Source organism: Phyllostomus hastatus, unplaced genomic scaffold, assembly GCF_019186645.2.
Source record: "Phyllostomus hastatus isolate PE091 unplaced genomic scaffold, TTU_PhHast_1.1 phas_contig_159, whole genome shotgun sequence".
In the NCBI taxonomy this organism is placed as follows: Eukaryota; Metazoa; Chordata; class Mammalia; order Chiroptera; family Phyllostomidae; genus Phyllostomus; species Phyllostomus hastatus.
This window is the reverse complement of record NW_025333640.1, coordinates 29125211-29142900: the sequence shown is the minus strand read 5'-3', so window position 1 is coordinate 29142900 and position 17690 is coordinate 29125211. Positions and strand designations below refer to the sequence as shown.

Sequence of the window (17690 nt, the reverse complement as noted above, 5' to 3'; positions counted from 1 at the left end):
GGCCTCCCATTGTTTCATCAGGTGCCATCCCTGAAAAACAGTCCTTCTCAGCCAGTATCATTTCCAGGGCCCTTCCTGTCTCTGCTTCTGTGTATCAGTTTCTGTTTCCTGCCTCTGCTCCTGTGTAATTGGTTTCTGTTTCCTGCCTCTGCTTCTGTGTAATCTGCTTCTGCTTCCGGTCTCTGCTTGAGCTGCGTCTGAAAAGTCATCATCCCAGGATGCACATACTGCTGTCCATGGCCTTCTACCCGTGGCCTTGTTCTGCGAGAGGCACTGTGTTGGGTGAGGGCAGTTGAGAAATAAGGCACAAGGTCTCGGCTGTCTGGAAAGATGAGAGAGGGTGGCTGCTCAGTTTTCTAATTAATGTGACATTTTAAAAACAAGCAGCGAAGAGGAGTCGGAGCCTCACGGTCAGTGGTGTCCTTCTAGTCCAGAGGGTAGACTGCGTGCAGGCTGCTGATAATACTTCATCCAACTGTTACAGGGTTAAAGTTGATGGAAATACCTGTCTTTGTCTGGCATATGCAGTTGATTCGTGTCCTTATTTTTTTAATGTAGAAAAGAAATTTATTTCATTATAAGCACTTGCACAATTAGTCATGGAGAGTAACAGGCCTGCTGGTGACACTGATCACCCCAAACAGACATGGTATTTTTTTTAAAAAGCAAATTTTATCAAGGATTAATTTAACTTAATTTTTAAAAACACATATAAGATATCGTTTCACTTTTCTGTACCTAATTGGACAGTCTATCTGGGGTATAATGGTCAGGTAAAAACATACATCTTTACAACTTGATGGGCCCAAGTTTTTTTTTTTTGAACATTTCACAGAAAGGAAAGACTGATGTGAAAACAGCTCTAGAAATATACTAACAAGCAAAAATATATGGAGAAAAGGGATCACATGGTTTTAAGCTAAGAACTGGGAGGAGGCTGGTCTACATAGCAAAATGTGCGTCCTGACAAATCAGGTGTGGAGATTTTAGAGTAAGAATTTACATGACTTGAATCTTTGCAGCAGTTGTCCTTTACGGCTCAGATACCTACCTCGCTTAGCTCTATTTTTTACTTCTAGCCTTTGCTTAAACGAGTCTGGAAAACATGGGGATATAGTATAAAAAAAAATAAAATAACCACACACAGTATTCCCTTTTGGTGGCTACTCGAAATCTTTGTTACTAGAAAATTCTGGAAGTAACTTTAAATGAGATTCAGGGTGTGGCATTACTGAATCAAGCCCTCAGGTATTGTTTAGAAAGCACCCTCCGTTTGGGCTAGTAGCAGTTTTGATGGTGCCTATTACAGAGCGAGAGCTGAGCAAAGTCTGTGTCTCAAAGTCAGTGTTAAGTCAATGTCAGGGTTGAGAGGAAACCAAGGGGAGTCTAACATCACAAGAAGTGCAGACATAACTAAGTCCCCTGTCCTTCTGGTCCGCACCTCCATCAGGGTCGTTGTCATTACACGTGTTCTTTGCCATCTGTCACACTTGCATGATATTTTCTTCTGACACAGAACAGATCATCCGAGGTTCATTGGGATTCTAGGAGATATTAGGTATCTCGACTGTGTGACCGCCACAAATGAACAATCCTGGTGGCCTGTCTTCTGCATCTTCCGGGGACTCTTCTTCTCCACTTTTACTCAAATCTCAGACATTCAGTCTGCCATCAGTACCACTGGAAGCCAAAACAGTCTCATTCTGAGGCAACTAGTGAACCTGGAATGCTTCATCCTTATGCGATTCTGAGGAATGCAACTTAAATTTCAGATTTATCAGATTTCCACAGTCTTAGCAGCTAATCCTGTGGCGAGACTGAACGCACTGTAAGGATCGAAAGAAAGGCAGTTCACTTCAGCAGCGTGAGCGTCAGCGGAACAGCTTGGTCTGGACATATTATTTGAACAAGTGTCCCAGATCGTAAGGTTCTGATCCTCAGCAACTGATCTACACAGAGACTCGTGGAGCAGGTACCACGAAACATCCCCTACGGTCGCATCCTGTGAAGATGGTCTTTGCAGCCACAACGTTTCCTTCCTCTGGAGCAGCACTAGGGTTCCGTGGGCAGATGGCATGGTCCTCTGAAGCACTGAGTGGGTGCCCTCTGACGTTTGGGTCCCAAGAAAGCCCATAGCCTTCCTTGGGATGTCCATGCAGACGCAAATCTGGGTTGCACTTTCCAGAAGGATCTGGTTTAGAAGGATGCTCTGTATCGTCAAAAACAAGAACATGACCAGATGGAGTCTCTGCTGCAGTGATGCAAGGGTTCTGTGGCGTGCATGGTGCCCTGTTCACTTCTCCTTTGTGGTTAGTCTTGATTTCTGTTTCAATGTTCCCACCCCAGAGCCCAAACCTCCACATTCTCCGTTCTCACTGTCAAGTGTGAAGCATCAGACTGAGCATCATTGTTAGGGAGCTGCGCCCTGGCTCTCACGAGGTGGTTTTGTTCGTCCAACATGTGCCCCTGGGACAAGGTGACAAATGCTGGTCTGGTTCCATCTGGAAGCCACTCTGCAGTTAAGCTGGGCCACTCCAGAGAAGGGGTCATCATCAACATATAAAGAAGAAGGGTGCCCTTTTTCCATATTTTGTACTTTTTGTCGATCACACTTTCTCCTGACTCCCAGCGTCTGCTCCGTGGTCCATCACGGCAGCCCGGCAAGCCAGGGGGATTTGGGTTCTAACACGGCGGGAGGGGGAGGCTGTCGGTCCTCACTCTTGTCCTTTTTGAAGCTGTTGTTAACAGCTTTCTTTATGGTTCTGCCTGTAATATTATTTGCAAGTTAGAAGGCAGCCTATCATGATCTTAACGGAGAAGTCAGGGTCTTCTAAATTCAGGGGTAATTAATAAGCCAACGAATGTCATAGTCATTTTACCATCGGCATGGGCACAGCGAACAAATCCGAACTGAAGCAGTGTTCCTGAGTGGAAAGAACGCCAGTGGCAGAACACACACAGTCACGTCCCCCACCCCTTTATTGTGTGACCATAAACAAGTCACTTAACCTTTTAGAATCTGTTTATTTTTTCATAAACCAAGCAGCATGCCTGGTCTGAGGACCTCCCATGGGTGTAATGAGGACCAAATGAGTTAACACTTGTTAAAACTCCTTGGAGTCATTACACTCTAGACCCAGTTACGTCCCTTGACCTTGGCAGCAACCGTAGAGCACGGAAATGGCTGCGCTGAGTTAATTGTGCTACCGGGTCACAGTAGTGATTCATTAACTGTTTATTTTTGGATTTTTAAGCCATTACAAATGTAGGTTTTGGACACCAAAAGTCAATGGTAATTGTGAGTGCTTTAGCCTCTGTCACTAAAAGAAAAAAGAAAAATAGGCTTTTGGGTTTGCCACGTTGTTAAATTTACCGGTCCTTTTACAAGATTATTTACAGGCACATCCTGGAATTCTACAAGTAGAGGCTTTCTTTCATAATTTTTTTTTATCCACAAGAACATGTAGCTTTTCATACTCTAACTGTACTGCCTCTTAGCAGCATAGAGGATCAACCAAAGGGGATCAAAGAGGCACAGTTCAACCTCTGCTGCTGGTATTACACTGGAACTGAACAGAAGAGTAGGCCGTTAAAACTGGAAAGCGTTGTGTAGAAAAGGAGGCAATGAAAACATTGGTCTTTGATTGTCTTTAAAGCTAATTGAAGGCAGGGACTTCTAATAAGAGTTATCATTTACAGGCTCATAAATGCCACAGAAGTCTTCTTATTAACATGAAAATTAGCAAACACGCAAGGAGAGACTGGTTTGGAATATGGCAACTCTGAGGGCATGGAAATAAAACACACAATAATTATGCATTTTCTTTTTAATTGGTGTGTAGCAGGGGCCCCCGACCTCCAGGGTCAGGGACTGGTATGTGTCGCGGTCTGTGAGGGACAGGGCCGCACAGCAGGAGGTGAGTGGCCCCTGGTGCCAAAAACATTGGGGGGTGCTGGCGTGTAGTGCTCTTTTCTAAGTGAAGAGAATGATAAGAACTCCTAGCCATTTTACTTTGGCTGCAGGTGCTGTTACCTGCAAATGGCCTGCCTTCATGGCGGAGCAAACCGCTTATTTAAGAAGCAAGGTTCTTTGTTGGAATATGACAAAAACCTTTTTTTTTCTTCTTCAGTCCTAAACTATTGAAAGACTGTCTTTATTTCCTATGCTGATATGACTCTCTCCTTCACTTGCAAATAGGAAGACTGAGAGGAAGAGAAACGGAAGAATATCATTTTTTAAAATCATTTTCCACTTGGTGTTATTTTGCACGTCTTTTCTTCCTGACAGACTAAGTATGTCTTGAGGAAAAGACCACATTTTACCCACCACAAACCGCGGAAATGGTTAACAGTAGGCCTGGGTTCTCCCCGTTGGTCTCTGGGATTCCTTGAAACCTCACCTTAGGCAATGTAGGTGCCAGGAGAGTCCCAGTGGGGTCTTGGGGACAGTGCGTGCTCCCCCCACTGGCGACGTGTGCCAGTGCACGCCGAGTGCTGCCAGGGAAGCCCACTTGAGCCTCGGGGTTCAGACTTTGTCTCAGCTTTACTGAGGAATAATTAAAAATTAAAATTGTAAGACATTTAAAGTGTACCTTGTAATTATTTGATGTATGTGGACATATGTGAAGGGGTTCCTCCCAGGTAGTTAATCAACACGTCCCTCGCCCTATTTGTTTGTTTACTGAAAACATTTAAATTCTACTCTCTTAGAAATGTCATTTATTCAGTTACGTGTTAGAAAGAGAGGTTGGTAAAAAGGTAGAAAGTCTGAGCTCTACGGCGAATAAGGGCTGGGGTTCTAATGTATAACATAGTTGGTGACTATAGTTGATGACTTTGTGTTGCATAATCGAAATTCACTAAGGGATTTAGAAAATTTGATCGGGGACCAACCACGTAGACATGGCTGACTACCCCTGACTGCCCGTAGTCCCAAGTCCCTCCAGAGATCAAGATGAGAATGCACAGCCCGAGGCTCCCATCATAATTGAAACTGTTAGCACAGGCAACTCCCAGGAGTCTCTGACCTCCGGTTAAACAAAGATACTCCTACAATGCAGAACATTCCAAGAACTGAGACCTTATTTCCCAGGAGCTGGGGACAAAGGGCAAGGTTAAGTGCATATATTTGCGTATATACACTATCTGTTATTTATATGTTCTCTACTACATCAAGACTATTTACATCATATTCAAAAGAAATAAGAATTGGTTGAAGTTGCTAAGTTCCTCACTGTTGAGACCGTACATTAAGTAATTGCAGCTGCACTGGAGCCAGGCCTAAAAGCTCCAGAGATCCCAGAGCTGACGGCTTCTCCGAGCTGAAGTGGTGCCTGGCTGGTCAGCCTCTTCTCTCGTGACCACAGGCCGACACCAGAGGGGAGTGTCGGAAACTCGCGGGAATAGAAGACTCTCCCCTTCAATATTGCCAGTCGGATTGCCAGTTTGGTTGTTTTTTTTTTTTTTTCTATCCCATATCCTTTATTCCAGCTAAGTAAACTTGGTACCGGAGAGAATGTACTGTATTTTGTGGATTGTATTATGAATCCAAACCCAAGATGCCTGCTGATGGTTGAGCAGATTGGATATTGGACTATAGAACTGATATTTGTGATGTCTACAGTGGGATTGACCCCTTTAATTTTCTCATTAGTTGCTTTAGTTTCTACTATACTTTGTTAGCAGTAAATTGATTCTCTCTCCTCTGAGATCTTCCACCCTGTTATTCCCACCCCTGACCTGGGGGATTGTGCACGAAACCGAGGGGCAAACCCAGTCAGTGCCACCATGGTGCATGCTGACCCACCACGGACTGGGGGAGGTGTAGATCCAGGACTCTTCCTTAGGAGATCTTGGGCTTTTATTTTATTTTATTTTATTTTTATCTATTTATTTATTTTTAGAGAGGGAAGGGGGGAGAGAGAGAGAGAGAGAGAGAGAGAGAGAGGGAGAGAGAGAGGGAGAAAGAGAGAGAAATAGCAATGTGTGGTTGCTGGGGGTCATGGCCTGCAACTTAGGCATGTGCCTTGACTGGGAATCGAACCTGTGATGCTTGGTTCGCAGCCCAAGCTCAATCCACTGAGCTACACCAGCCAGGGCCGGGCTTTTATACAAATTGGTTTATAATAAGGAGAGAAGGGAGAATGATGGTAAAATGATTTTTGGCAAGGATCCCAGGATTGCTCGAAGGGGAAAGGACAGGCTTTTCCACACGCAGTGATGGAAAAGGAGGCAGCTGGGCCCTCCCCTAACACCACAGGCAAAAATCAACTCTGAATGGATCAAAGCCTTCAATGTGAAAGATACAAGTAGGAGAAAACACAGAATAGAGCTTCATGACAGTGGATTTGGCAGTGATTTTGGGGATATGACACCAAAGGCACAGGCATCAGTTCATGAAAATTAAAAATTTTGTTAATCAAAAGATAATACTAACAGTAAACTTGTACATTATGAACGTATGTAGTGCCACTGAACTGTACAAAAAATGATAAAGACGGAAATTGCAAATGATATAGCCAACTCTGCGATGAAAATTTCACTCATTCAAAAAATATATTATCTGATCGGACCAGCTAAGAGATAGATGAATTAGCTGACAGAAGTCTTCAACGAGTGCAGAGGAATAGAAGCAACGTTACGAACATACAATGCAGTTGAACTTGCCAGAGTCTGAAACCTGAATCAGATAAGTATGGTGGGACACGGACCGTCTTTCTGGCCAAGAACATATCTTGAACACTGCTCATTACAGTCATTTTAAGTTAACGCAATCACACATTTTAGGCTAATTTAGAAACCCTCTGGTGTAGATGTTGAAAGCAGTATTTTGAAAGCAAAAACATCTGGAGGACGGATTTCTGATTAGGGCACTTTGAAAGTTAACCAACCAGCCCCAGACTACAGATTGAAATTCGCTTGCGTACACATGCGTTCAACCATTTCAATGGGAATACGGCTCTGACAATGTAGACCCAGGCCAGTTCCTCCCGGGAGCTCCGGAACTCTTCCCTTCCTGCCAAACGGGGACTGATTCTCTTCCGCTGGCTTTTAAATATATGTAAGCCTAACCCATCTTTACTTTAGTTTATTTTAAAAATATTTTTTATTGTTGTTCAAGTACAGTTTTCTGCTTTTTCCGTCCACCCATCCCCACCACCCCAGCCCTCCCCACCTCCCTCCCCTGTTTCCACCCCCTTGTTATTGTCCATGATTGTCCTTTATCATTGTTCCTGCAAACCCTTCCCCCTTCCCCCTATAATCCATCTTTAACCTTTCCCCGCCACACACACACACACACACACACACACACACACACACACACTGCCCTGACTCCAAGGGATCACACCCGTTGTCACCAAACTATCGAACCTCTCCATTCCTTAGTTTCCTTCCCTATAAAATAAGGACGCTGACATTTACTCTGAGAGAATGTTATATCCTGTCTCCCTTTTTCAGTGTAAATATTACTTCCCCTGGAAAGCCCTTCCTGGTTTAGTTGTTCTTCCTATTTCCCGTATAATACTCTACCTCCTGTTTCATATTACTCATTATGTTCCATAGTCCTTTACTTGTTTGTGTACCTAACACACCATAAGCTTTGAGACCAGAAAATTCACATGTATTACTCTTATCTGTCTCTCCAGTGCCAGGCAGAATGGCTGACTAATAAGTATTACCTTAAGATTTTTTTTATTCATTTAGAAATATCTGTATGGTTTGCAGTTGAATCTGCTAATCTATAAAGGAAAAGTTTCTTATTCAAACTGCCAGTCATCTTTTTTTTTAAAAGATGCTGTACTTTATGACAGCAATTCACCTCTCTAAATGTTAAGTGATGGTAAGGTTTAGACATGCCTTCCGGCTAACTTTGAAAAGGACATTTGCAATATTATATCTATATATCTTCTTCCTATCTGTGTTCTACCCTCTACCGCCCCCTCCCAAAGAAATGCATCAGTTTGTGCTCCCCGGGTGTCTGTGATTGATGGTGTTAGCCGGAGACTCCCTGCCGCCTTGGCCATGGCCACCAGAGTGTCATTCAAGCAAGACTGATGAAAGCAAGACTGAATATCACTGTTGATTGAGTTTAATTGTCCCTGAAAAACTCTTCCAGTGTTCCCCGTGGAAAGATACAATTAGGAGAGTTTAACATTCCTAGCATCCTCAGAGTTTGAGTTTTTCACCTTTGAAATGTAGGTGATAACCTATAATATAAATTTAAAATTCTCAACTTTAACATCTTGAGATTGTCACTATTTCTATCGACAATAAGCATGAAAAACATACGAGAGAAAAATTATAAAAAAAGTGAAACACGATGGGAAGCAACGTGGAGATTCTTCAAAAAGTTAAAAATGGAACTACCTACCATATGATTGAGTAATTCCATTTCTGGGTATCTATCTAAACCAAGTGATAATACTAACTCAAAAGGATATGCACCCTCATATTCATTGCAGCATTATTTACAGTAACCAAGATATGGGACCACTCTAAATGTCCATCAGTGAATGAATGGGTAAAGAAAATATGATGTATATTATATAATATACACATATAAATTATTGATATTTGTTATATATAATGGAATATTATTCAGCCAAAAAAAAAGAAAAAAAATCTTGCTGTTTGTGACAACATGGATGGACCTTGAGGGTATGATCTTAGTAAACTAAGTCAAGGATAGAAAGACAAATACCATATGGTCTTACTCCCTGACTGGTGTAGCTCAGTGGATTGAGTGCGGGCTGTGAACCAAAGGGTCGCCAGTTCAATTCCAGTCAGGGCATATGCCTGGGTTGTGGGCCAGGTCCCTAGTGGGGGCCATATGAGAGGCACCCACATATTGATGTTTCTCACCCTCACTTTCTCCCTCCCTTCCCCTCTCTCTAAAAATAAATAAAAGTAAAAAAAAACATAAAATACCATATGGAATCTAAAAAAATAAAATAAAAATCAAGCTCACAGATACAGAGAACAGATTGGTGGTTGCCAGAGGAGGGGTGAAGGGTAAGGGTGGGGCTAGGCAAAGTGGGTGAAGGGGGTGAAAGGGTATCAACATCTAATTATAAAATAAGTAAGTGATGAGCATATAACATATGTAGCATGGTGACTATAGTTCACAGGTGACTATAGTTAACAGTATTGCATATTTGAAAGTTGCTAAGAGAGTAGATCATAAAAGCCCTCATCACAAGGAAAGGAGAATGTTTTCATAACGATGTATGTTGATGGATGTTCCCTAAATTTACTGCCGTCATTTCACAGTACACACAACCATCAAACCACGTTGTGTGCCTGAACCTAACATAATGTTATCTGTCTACTATGCCTCAGAAAGCATATACAATCAAAAGTATCGAAAAAAATGAAATGATGCCCATGGACAAAAATGAAGTCACACAGTCTCATACAAAGTCATGGTACTTGGGTAATAGTAAACACGAAATCTCAAACAACCCACTAAAATGACTATTCTTCTCACCGTGAAAAAAAATGATGCAATAATGTAATCCTTTTGTATCGAGTTAAATTGAATAGGAAGTATGTTTATAGAGTTAATCAATCCAATCACAATTTCTCTATTGTAAGAATTATTTTACACTTTATGATGTGAAAGATGTGTTCCTTCACATCTTTCGTCAAGCTCCATAACTCATTTCACCATTTCACAGTGTACATATGTCATCAGAACGTACTGCACCATAGATCATCCTCCTGACAGAGCTTCTCAAACCACGGAGTCCAGGAGAGTAAATCATGTTGTCTTCCACGCTGCCTTGAAAGCAAACATGCAAACATGAATACATACGGCAAGGAAATGCAAGAGGAAAACCAAAATTGATGGATAAAATGTAAAATGTCATTAAAGACTTTAATTAACATTTACACACTTTGTGTGAAAATAGAGTCCATTGCAAGTTTTTTTTTTGTTCCCCTTTAAAGACTTAAGAGGATTAGCTCATGGTTATTACACAGTTCAGTTGTGTGACTGTATTCAATGGCTTGGTTCTACAGTGAAGGTGGTTAAAGGAGGCTGGTGCCGTGGAACTGACCCACAGGCCACCTGGACACGGCTGAGAAACGAACCTTCTTCCAGAAGCCAGTTCTGGCTCCATTCCCTGGCTCAAAAATCTGAATGATTTTCCATGTGCTTAAAGAACAGCCTCCGTATGGAATTGTTCTCTCTTACCTTATGCTCCAGCCAAACTTCGTTACTCCCTAAGCTTCCCCTCCTGCGCCTTTTCCACGTTGCTCCCTCTGCCAACAGTTTCTTCTTTGTTATGAATCCTTCTCTCCACACACAGCTCTTCTAAACCCCTGCCTATTGGGTTACTTTCTATAACTGAATTGTTATAACTGAATTGTTATTTGTGTCATAGTGGCCTTCATTTCTTATAAAACCATGAGCTCTGTGAAAGCAGGACCCATAAGAGGTTAATTTTTGAATGTCCTAGAATGTATTCCATAGAATATTTGCCAGCTAAAATTAAATTTTGTATCTCTGGGACTGAAAAAAGGAATCAGTTCTCATTAGAGAAATTCTTTTCATGCTTACTTAAATCTGGTGCTCTTAAGAGATGAGGGGTGAAGCAAAGAAGGAAACAGAAGCAGTGAGTTCCCTCTGGGATTTTTTGTTTTTGTTTAGTTTTGTTTTTAAAGAAAAAATGGCCAGCTTTCTGCCTTTGACCCAAAAATTACTTCACTACTTATTCATACTTCAAATTTTCAACTGGTCACTGAACCTCATAAACAAGTGAGTCTGAGCAAAGCAAAACGTCACATAATTGTCAGTTAGAAACAATAAGAAATTATTCCTTTAAGTGCAAAGAAAATATGAAATGGAAATGGAGCAGACCTATTTCTGTCTCCAATATGTGGACATACAATTAAGACATAAGACTTGCAGAGCTGAGCAAATGCTCACAATTCCTGTGAAAAAGCTCTATTTTCCTCAATGATGAAAAGTGATGAGAACATTTAAAAATATCATGGATGTATAAAATTGAGGAAGACCTGATATTTAGCTCAGGCAGTAAAAAAATCACACCAAAATAAAATGAAACAGTAATTCGATAGCTCCACATTTTGGAAGTAGGTCACATTTTAGAGTTCAGAATACAGGTAAACCCCACACTCCCTGAACAGACATATTTTTTTTTTCCTAATCTCCAAAACCATTTGTCAACGTGTTTCAGGCATCGGCTACCATGAATCACAACGCTGAAGAATCCCACTTGGATCGGAAGCAAAGTGAGATGAACTAGTTAGATCACATCCTATGTTCAAGCACTTATCGCAAAGCAGAATTTGGTATGGTGTGTGTTCCTGCTCTTTCAATCTCCTGCAAGAAAATTTTCAGTTATTTTAAGCCAACTGAATAACAAAATCCTAACAGTTGTACTATCTAACTCTCCCCAGAGCACCATAAAGTTCATATGTGGACGCGTAGAAAATGTTAGGGCTCTGTCTTCGAATTGATTGGTTGTGAAATTGGGGGCCTCTCTGGTGCATCAAATGCCCAAGGACGTCTGTTCAACTAATTTCAATAGGAACTTTCACTTGCTTTAAAGTCTTAAGTTCATGCCCTACATAGCATATAACATCTTGGGATGAATTTCATGTAAATTTCACCCATGAAAGTGGTAATAGTATGTTCTCGATTTTCAAAACTTGGGGATTCACATTTTATTCTCTCTTTGTATTTGGGATTCCCTGACATGATTAGTGTCAGGCCCACCGAACACAGCCTTTGACTCTGTCCTGCCTTACGCTCACACATCACTCGTATTCTTTTGTTAAGATTTTTGTTAACATGTCCTCTCTCGACATTAAGCTTCCATTGCCTCTGAACGCTCTTTAACTTGGTTCCCATGTGCAGCTGCTCAGATGAAATTGCTCTCTTGGGGGTCACTGATGATGGCCTAAATCCAAAACTCTCTTCTTAGCCATTCTCCTTGGCCCCTGCAGTACTTGGAATTGTCAGCCATCTTTTCTTCCTTGAAACATTCTCTTTCTCTACGAATCTGATTATTCCCATGTACCTTCCAAGATTCTTCTCTATGAATCGGATTACTCTTTCTCATGTCACTAGACTTACTGTTCCCTATGTGTTGGCATTTCTCTGGGTTTATTCTTGGTCCTCTCCCTTTTATACCTTATTTTCTTGTGTGATGTTGAAGACATTTCAGAGCTAACCATACTTAACACAGTAAAAAACAGAGTTTATTAAGGCCCTGCAGCTACGCACTGCATAATGATGTTTCAGTCAAAGTTGGGCTGTATATATGACAGTGGTCGCATAAGATTACATTAAAGCTTCCTATCACCTAGTGACACTGGCCATCGAGATGTCATAGCGTGATGCATTACTTATGTGTTTGTGGTGACACTGGTGTATACAAAGTGTTTATCACATTTTTAGTAATTCTCTTTCTACAATACTGTAATGCATCACTATCTACTTTATAAGAGTATTTTAAAATAAGATTTTCAGTAATGGTGAAATAAAAACTACACAAAACTGTAGATAACTAATTTATTGTTAAAATGACAATTAATTTTCAAGTTATATTTCGTAACTTACATTTGTCTAGAATTTGGCATTCTGCAAGTAACTTTGAAAAGAGTGAGAACACTTGGACAGAAATAGATCCACATGAATACAGTTCACTGATCTTTGACAAAGGAGCAAAGATCATACGATGAAATAAATATACTCTTTTGAACAAATGGTGCTGGAACGAGACATCCACAGGCCAAAAAATAAATAAGTAAAAAAGAATCTTGACACAGATCTTACATCATAGAGCACAAGATAAAATGCAGAATTACAAAACTCCTACAAGATGATACAGGAGAAATTCTAGATTACTCTGGGTTTGCCAGTGGCCACATAGACACAACATCAGAGGCCCACTGCACGAAAAGGAACAATGGATAAGTTGAAGTTTGTTCAAATCAGAAACTTTTCTTAGGAATGAGAGACAAGCCACAGACTGGAAGGAAATATTTTCAAAACCCACCTGTAAAGGGATGCTATTCAAAATAATACAAAAACTCTTCAAGCTCAACAGCAATAAAAGGAACAACCTAATTAACTAATGAGCAAAAGACCTTAACAGACACCTCACCAAAGATAGACAGACGGCAGACAAGCAAGTGAAAAGGTGCTCCACATCCCGGGTCATCGGGAAAATGCAAATTAAACCAAGACACCACTGCTCACTTACTAGAACGCTCAAGATCCGAGTGCTGTCAAGGATGTGGAGTGAGGGAAGCTCTCACTCGCTCTGGGTGGGAAAGCAACTGGGAGACAGTTTGTTGGTTTCTTATAAAAGTAAACATATGATCCACTAACTGTGCTCCTTGGTATTGACCCAAAGAAGTTGAAAATGTAATATCACACAAAAATCTACTTACAGATGTTTCTAGAAGCTTTATTCATAATTGATAATTGCCAAAACCTGGAAGCAAACAAGATGTTCTTCAGTAGGGGAATGGCTAAGTGAACTGTGGAACACATCCAAATACAGTAGCATTTAGCGCTAAAGAGAAATCAGCTACCAAGCTTTGAAAAGACACGTGGGGGCCCCTTCAAGGAACATTGGCAAGTGAAAGAAGCCAGTCCAAAAACAAACTGCATACCGTGTGATTCCAGCTATGCAGCAACCTGGAAACCACCAAATCATTAAGATGGTAAAAGGATCAGTGGTGGCCAGGGATTAACTAGGTCATCGTTACATTGTTAACATCGTCATAAAAATACCTTCCTTCATCCTGCATTTCCTTCCAGGTACCACCCTATTTACCTGTTACCCCCTCACAGTCAAACTTGTCATTTTTTTAAAGAAAAACATAAACTATAGTTTGGTCATTCCCTCTGTAAAAAGCCTTTTATAACTAACCTTGATACATGCACAGGGACCAAGACAAACAAATACTTCGAGGACCACACCGTAAGTTTCTAGCGTTCTCTTCGAATCCACACTCTGGAGTGGCAACCTCAACTTGATTCCTCACTCAGCCTTAGCTCAGCTATAGCTACTCTCGAGCTTTTAATAAATCATTCACGAAATACTCTCTTCTGCCTTAGAAATCAGAGCTTACAAATCCTTGAACTTTATTTAATTCTACAATATTTTTCCTTTTCTCTAAATGCCACGTTCTTTAATCATACAAGCTATTTTGGAACTTAAGAAAAACACAATTATCTTGATGCCAGAGCAGCTTTCAGAAAAGAGACCATTCTTAGCATAAAGTCTATAAATCCAAATCCTGCTATTCCACCACATAGAATAAAATCCACTTATGAAGTCACCTTTTAAGTGCTTGCATGTAGAGAGAAGATGATATCTCAAAATTACAGCTGGGTGTTTAGCTTTTATGGGAAAATTCAAGGAGTCCTAGAGACTCCTGACAAGCATATTAACATTTCTGAGAAATTTTCAAGAGCTGATTTCCTAAGAAAGCGTGAGATGATTGGGCTGGCCTTAAACAGTGTCTGTTTTCTTTCCCCCCTTGACCCCCGGAAAGCAGCTCTAATTAGGCAGGTTGGAGTAGCAAGTTTCTCGCTGTGGCATGTGCACCGTGACCACGGAGCACCTGCGGTTTCGAACTTCATCTGGAGCTTCTTAAAATGATGTTTCTAAATGTACTGCATCCAAGTTGCATAAAGAAGAATTCAGGCATCTCTCCTTGTGATTCTGATGCAGAGTAGGGGGAACCCACTGCCCTTACAATGGAGCCACGAAAGCTAGAGGGGGAGGAGGGTAAAGAACTGGACGCAGGTGTATTGAGAACCTGCTCCGAGCTGGGTTACATAGGACCCAGAACGTGGCTCGCTCTGTTTCTCGGTTAGGACTTGGTTAGGCATTAGGACTTGTGTTTTTCTTAATTCTTAAAAAAAAATGGTACAGAACTAGCAGCATTACAAATTCCTGTAGTTTACTTTGTCCAGCTTTTTAAAGTTTATTTTTGAAATCAGTTTGGTTCTTGGATTGTCTTGAATACATTGGTTTCCCGGTGATGTTTTCCAATTCTATTCAGAAATGACATGTCTGAGAGGATAGAATTTTATTAGTGAGTTCTTATGGGTATGTTGTTGAGGGGGAAGTTAAGAACTTTTTACTTTACCAAATGGAAATTGTATACCCAATAATTAAGCATTGGGACATTGAGACAGTATCTTGGACGTGCATTCTGAGCCTCAGTTTCCCCTTCTGTTAAAGGAGGATGTCTTACTTTGAGTTTTTTTGGAGGCAGACTTTGAAACAGGCATTTGAGTACCAGTACTTTATTGGAAAGGTAGAAAAAAGGACAGTAGGAGTGAGGAGAAGTGAGACAGTGAGGGAGAGGCAGCCAACGAACTGTGTGTTCTGGAGAAGCCAGCGTGCAAGCCTTGAAGCTGAGGCCCGCTGGAGAGCACTGGGGAGTCAGTGCAGTTACCCCTCAGGGGTGGGAGGGGCAAGTCGCCAACTCTGGTCAGCCTTCGGAGGAAGGATGCTCCAAGGGGCATCAAGTCGCTGCTGGCTCCCTCTCCCATTGGCCGACGACAGAGGCTAGCGCTGCGGCCACAGCTAGAGAAAGCCGGGGGTAAAGACTGAAGAAATGCACTTGCTGCAGGTTGGGTGTTGGACGGTGTGCACTAAAACAGCGAGGGAAAGGGGGCACAGGTGGGACAGCAACTGCCCTTACTGCATAGGGTTCTTGGGAGACTGAATGAAGCGACGCCTATCAGACACAAAACGCACTGCATACTCAGTGCCTGTCCCTCAGCCTCACGCTGCTTAGAAAGCTTCATCTACTTACTTTCTTGAATATCTGTTGGTCCCTTTTTTATGACTTAAATATTAACCTTAACTTAATTATTTTGTAATAGGCCCTGGCTGGTGTAGCTCAGTGGATTGAACTCAGGCTGCAAACCAAAGGGTTGCTGGTTCAATTCCCAGTCAGGGCACATGCCTGGGTTGCAGGCCAGGTCCCCGGTGGGGGCCACATGAGAAGCAACCACACATGGATGTTTCTCTCCCTCACTTTCTCCCTCCTTTCCCTTCTGTCTAAAAATAAATAAAATCTTTTAAAAATAGTTTGTAATAATGCAATAAATAGAGAATTATTTAAAATATGTTCTTTAAGAATCAAACAATAAAACTGTTTTCATAATTATAACCTCTTCCTGGTAGTGTATTAAAGTAATAATATAGTCCAGAAAAATTACTCCATTCTCCCTGTTTTGGGTACATTTTTCTAGACCAGGCTGTTTAAAAACATAAAAAATGTTGTGTTCTTGCTCCTATCATAGAGCAAAGTCAATACAGCAGTGAAAGAACGGGCTGTGTTCTATTCTGTCTCATTTATCAGCAGAATTACCCCCTGAGTTCAGACACGCTGTGATTTCAGGTAGATGGTGACATGTTGACCTACAGTATACAGCTGGATCCCCAGGTTACAGTTCAGTTAATGGCAAAATGTAGTTTGATTTGTAAGGAGAGGTAAAATGATAGGAAAGGTACTGATATGAAATACATAATAGTGAGACACTGCTTTAACTGCTTATTTTAGGCTATCGAGAGATTTGAAAGGCATGATTTGGCCTATCATTGTCTGACACAGCTGTAAAAGCAGAGAATAACATCTTTCTTCCAGTCCATTGATAAGGCCTATAACTGCCTGAAGGCCACGCTGTAGAGAGAGAGTGTGAATTTTATGGCATGACTATCTCCATTATTGGCAGGAGAATTGTAGATAGAAGTTCAGAACATGAAAACATGGACCAGTTAATCTGGTCCATGTACAAGATAAGTGAGGGTCTCCACAGAGTTTTAATCTAAAAAAAATCTTCTACCATCATATTCCCTGGATCTAAGCAAGCAGTGGCAATGACTTCGAAAGCCTTCAGATTTCTGCTTCGTCTTTCCCTAGGAAAAGCTTCCTACACTCACTGGGGGAAACGGGACTGAATTTCCCTCACTCTGGTGAGAAGTTCTACGTTTTCTGCTTCAATTCTCCTCGCCTCCTCAGTAAGCCCTTTGAAAAGAAAATCGGTAAGCGTGTTAGATACCGACTAGCGTGTAAGTGGCTGTGAGGCCACTTTTTTGGGAACAAGGAAGAACAGAACATATAGAATTAGGCCCTTTGGTTCCTGTGATTCTTTCTGGGAAGTCAAATAAATGCACCAGAATGGGAGTAGGCTGGTGTGTGTCCCCAACCACAGCCAAATCCATGTGGTATCCTGGAAGAAATTTCAACCTGAAGGCAGCTCGCTCTTGGTATAAAGTTTGGCTGAAAATGCTTAGATCTTTGTAAAGCTGATAGATGTCTTATTAAGTTTCATTCATCCTGAGTGGTATTAAGATGTCTAAGGAAGCCAGGAAAGTGTTTAGAGAATTATCTTTCGTGTCCCTGAGACGAGTAGAGGCAGAGAAAAAGCGTTTTATTAACAAAGGTAACAGGTTCAAATCTGATGATGAGGAAAATACCTCGTGCTTCTGTATCCCTGAGCAGATGTTTCATGGAAGATGCTGTTTTGCCCTTTATAAGAGAGGTAAAAGTAAAGAAGTAAATACGAAGTTTATATATATGGAAATAACTACCCACTACGATCAGATTTGAACAGCTGAAGACAAATCCACTGAGTACGCAGCTCAGCCTCTGGCTAAGGGCACCCACACCGTGTCTGCCTGTCC

At 41.4% G+C, this 17690-nt stretch overlaps 1 pseudogene; it reads right to left on the bottom strand.

Moving 5' to 3' along the window:
- Window positions 1–1303: 1303 nt before the first annotated feature.
- On the bottom strand, window positions 1304–2576 carry LOC123813986 (annotated as a pseudogene).
- Between the last annotated feature and the right edge of the window lie 15114 nt (window positions 2577–17690).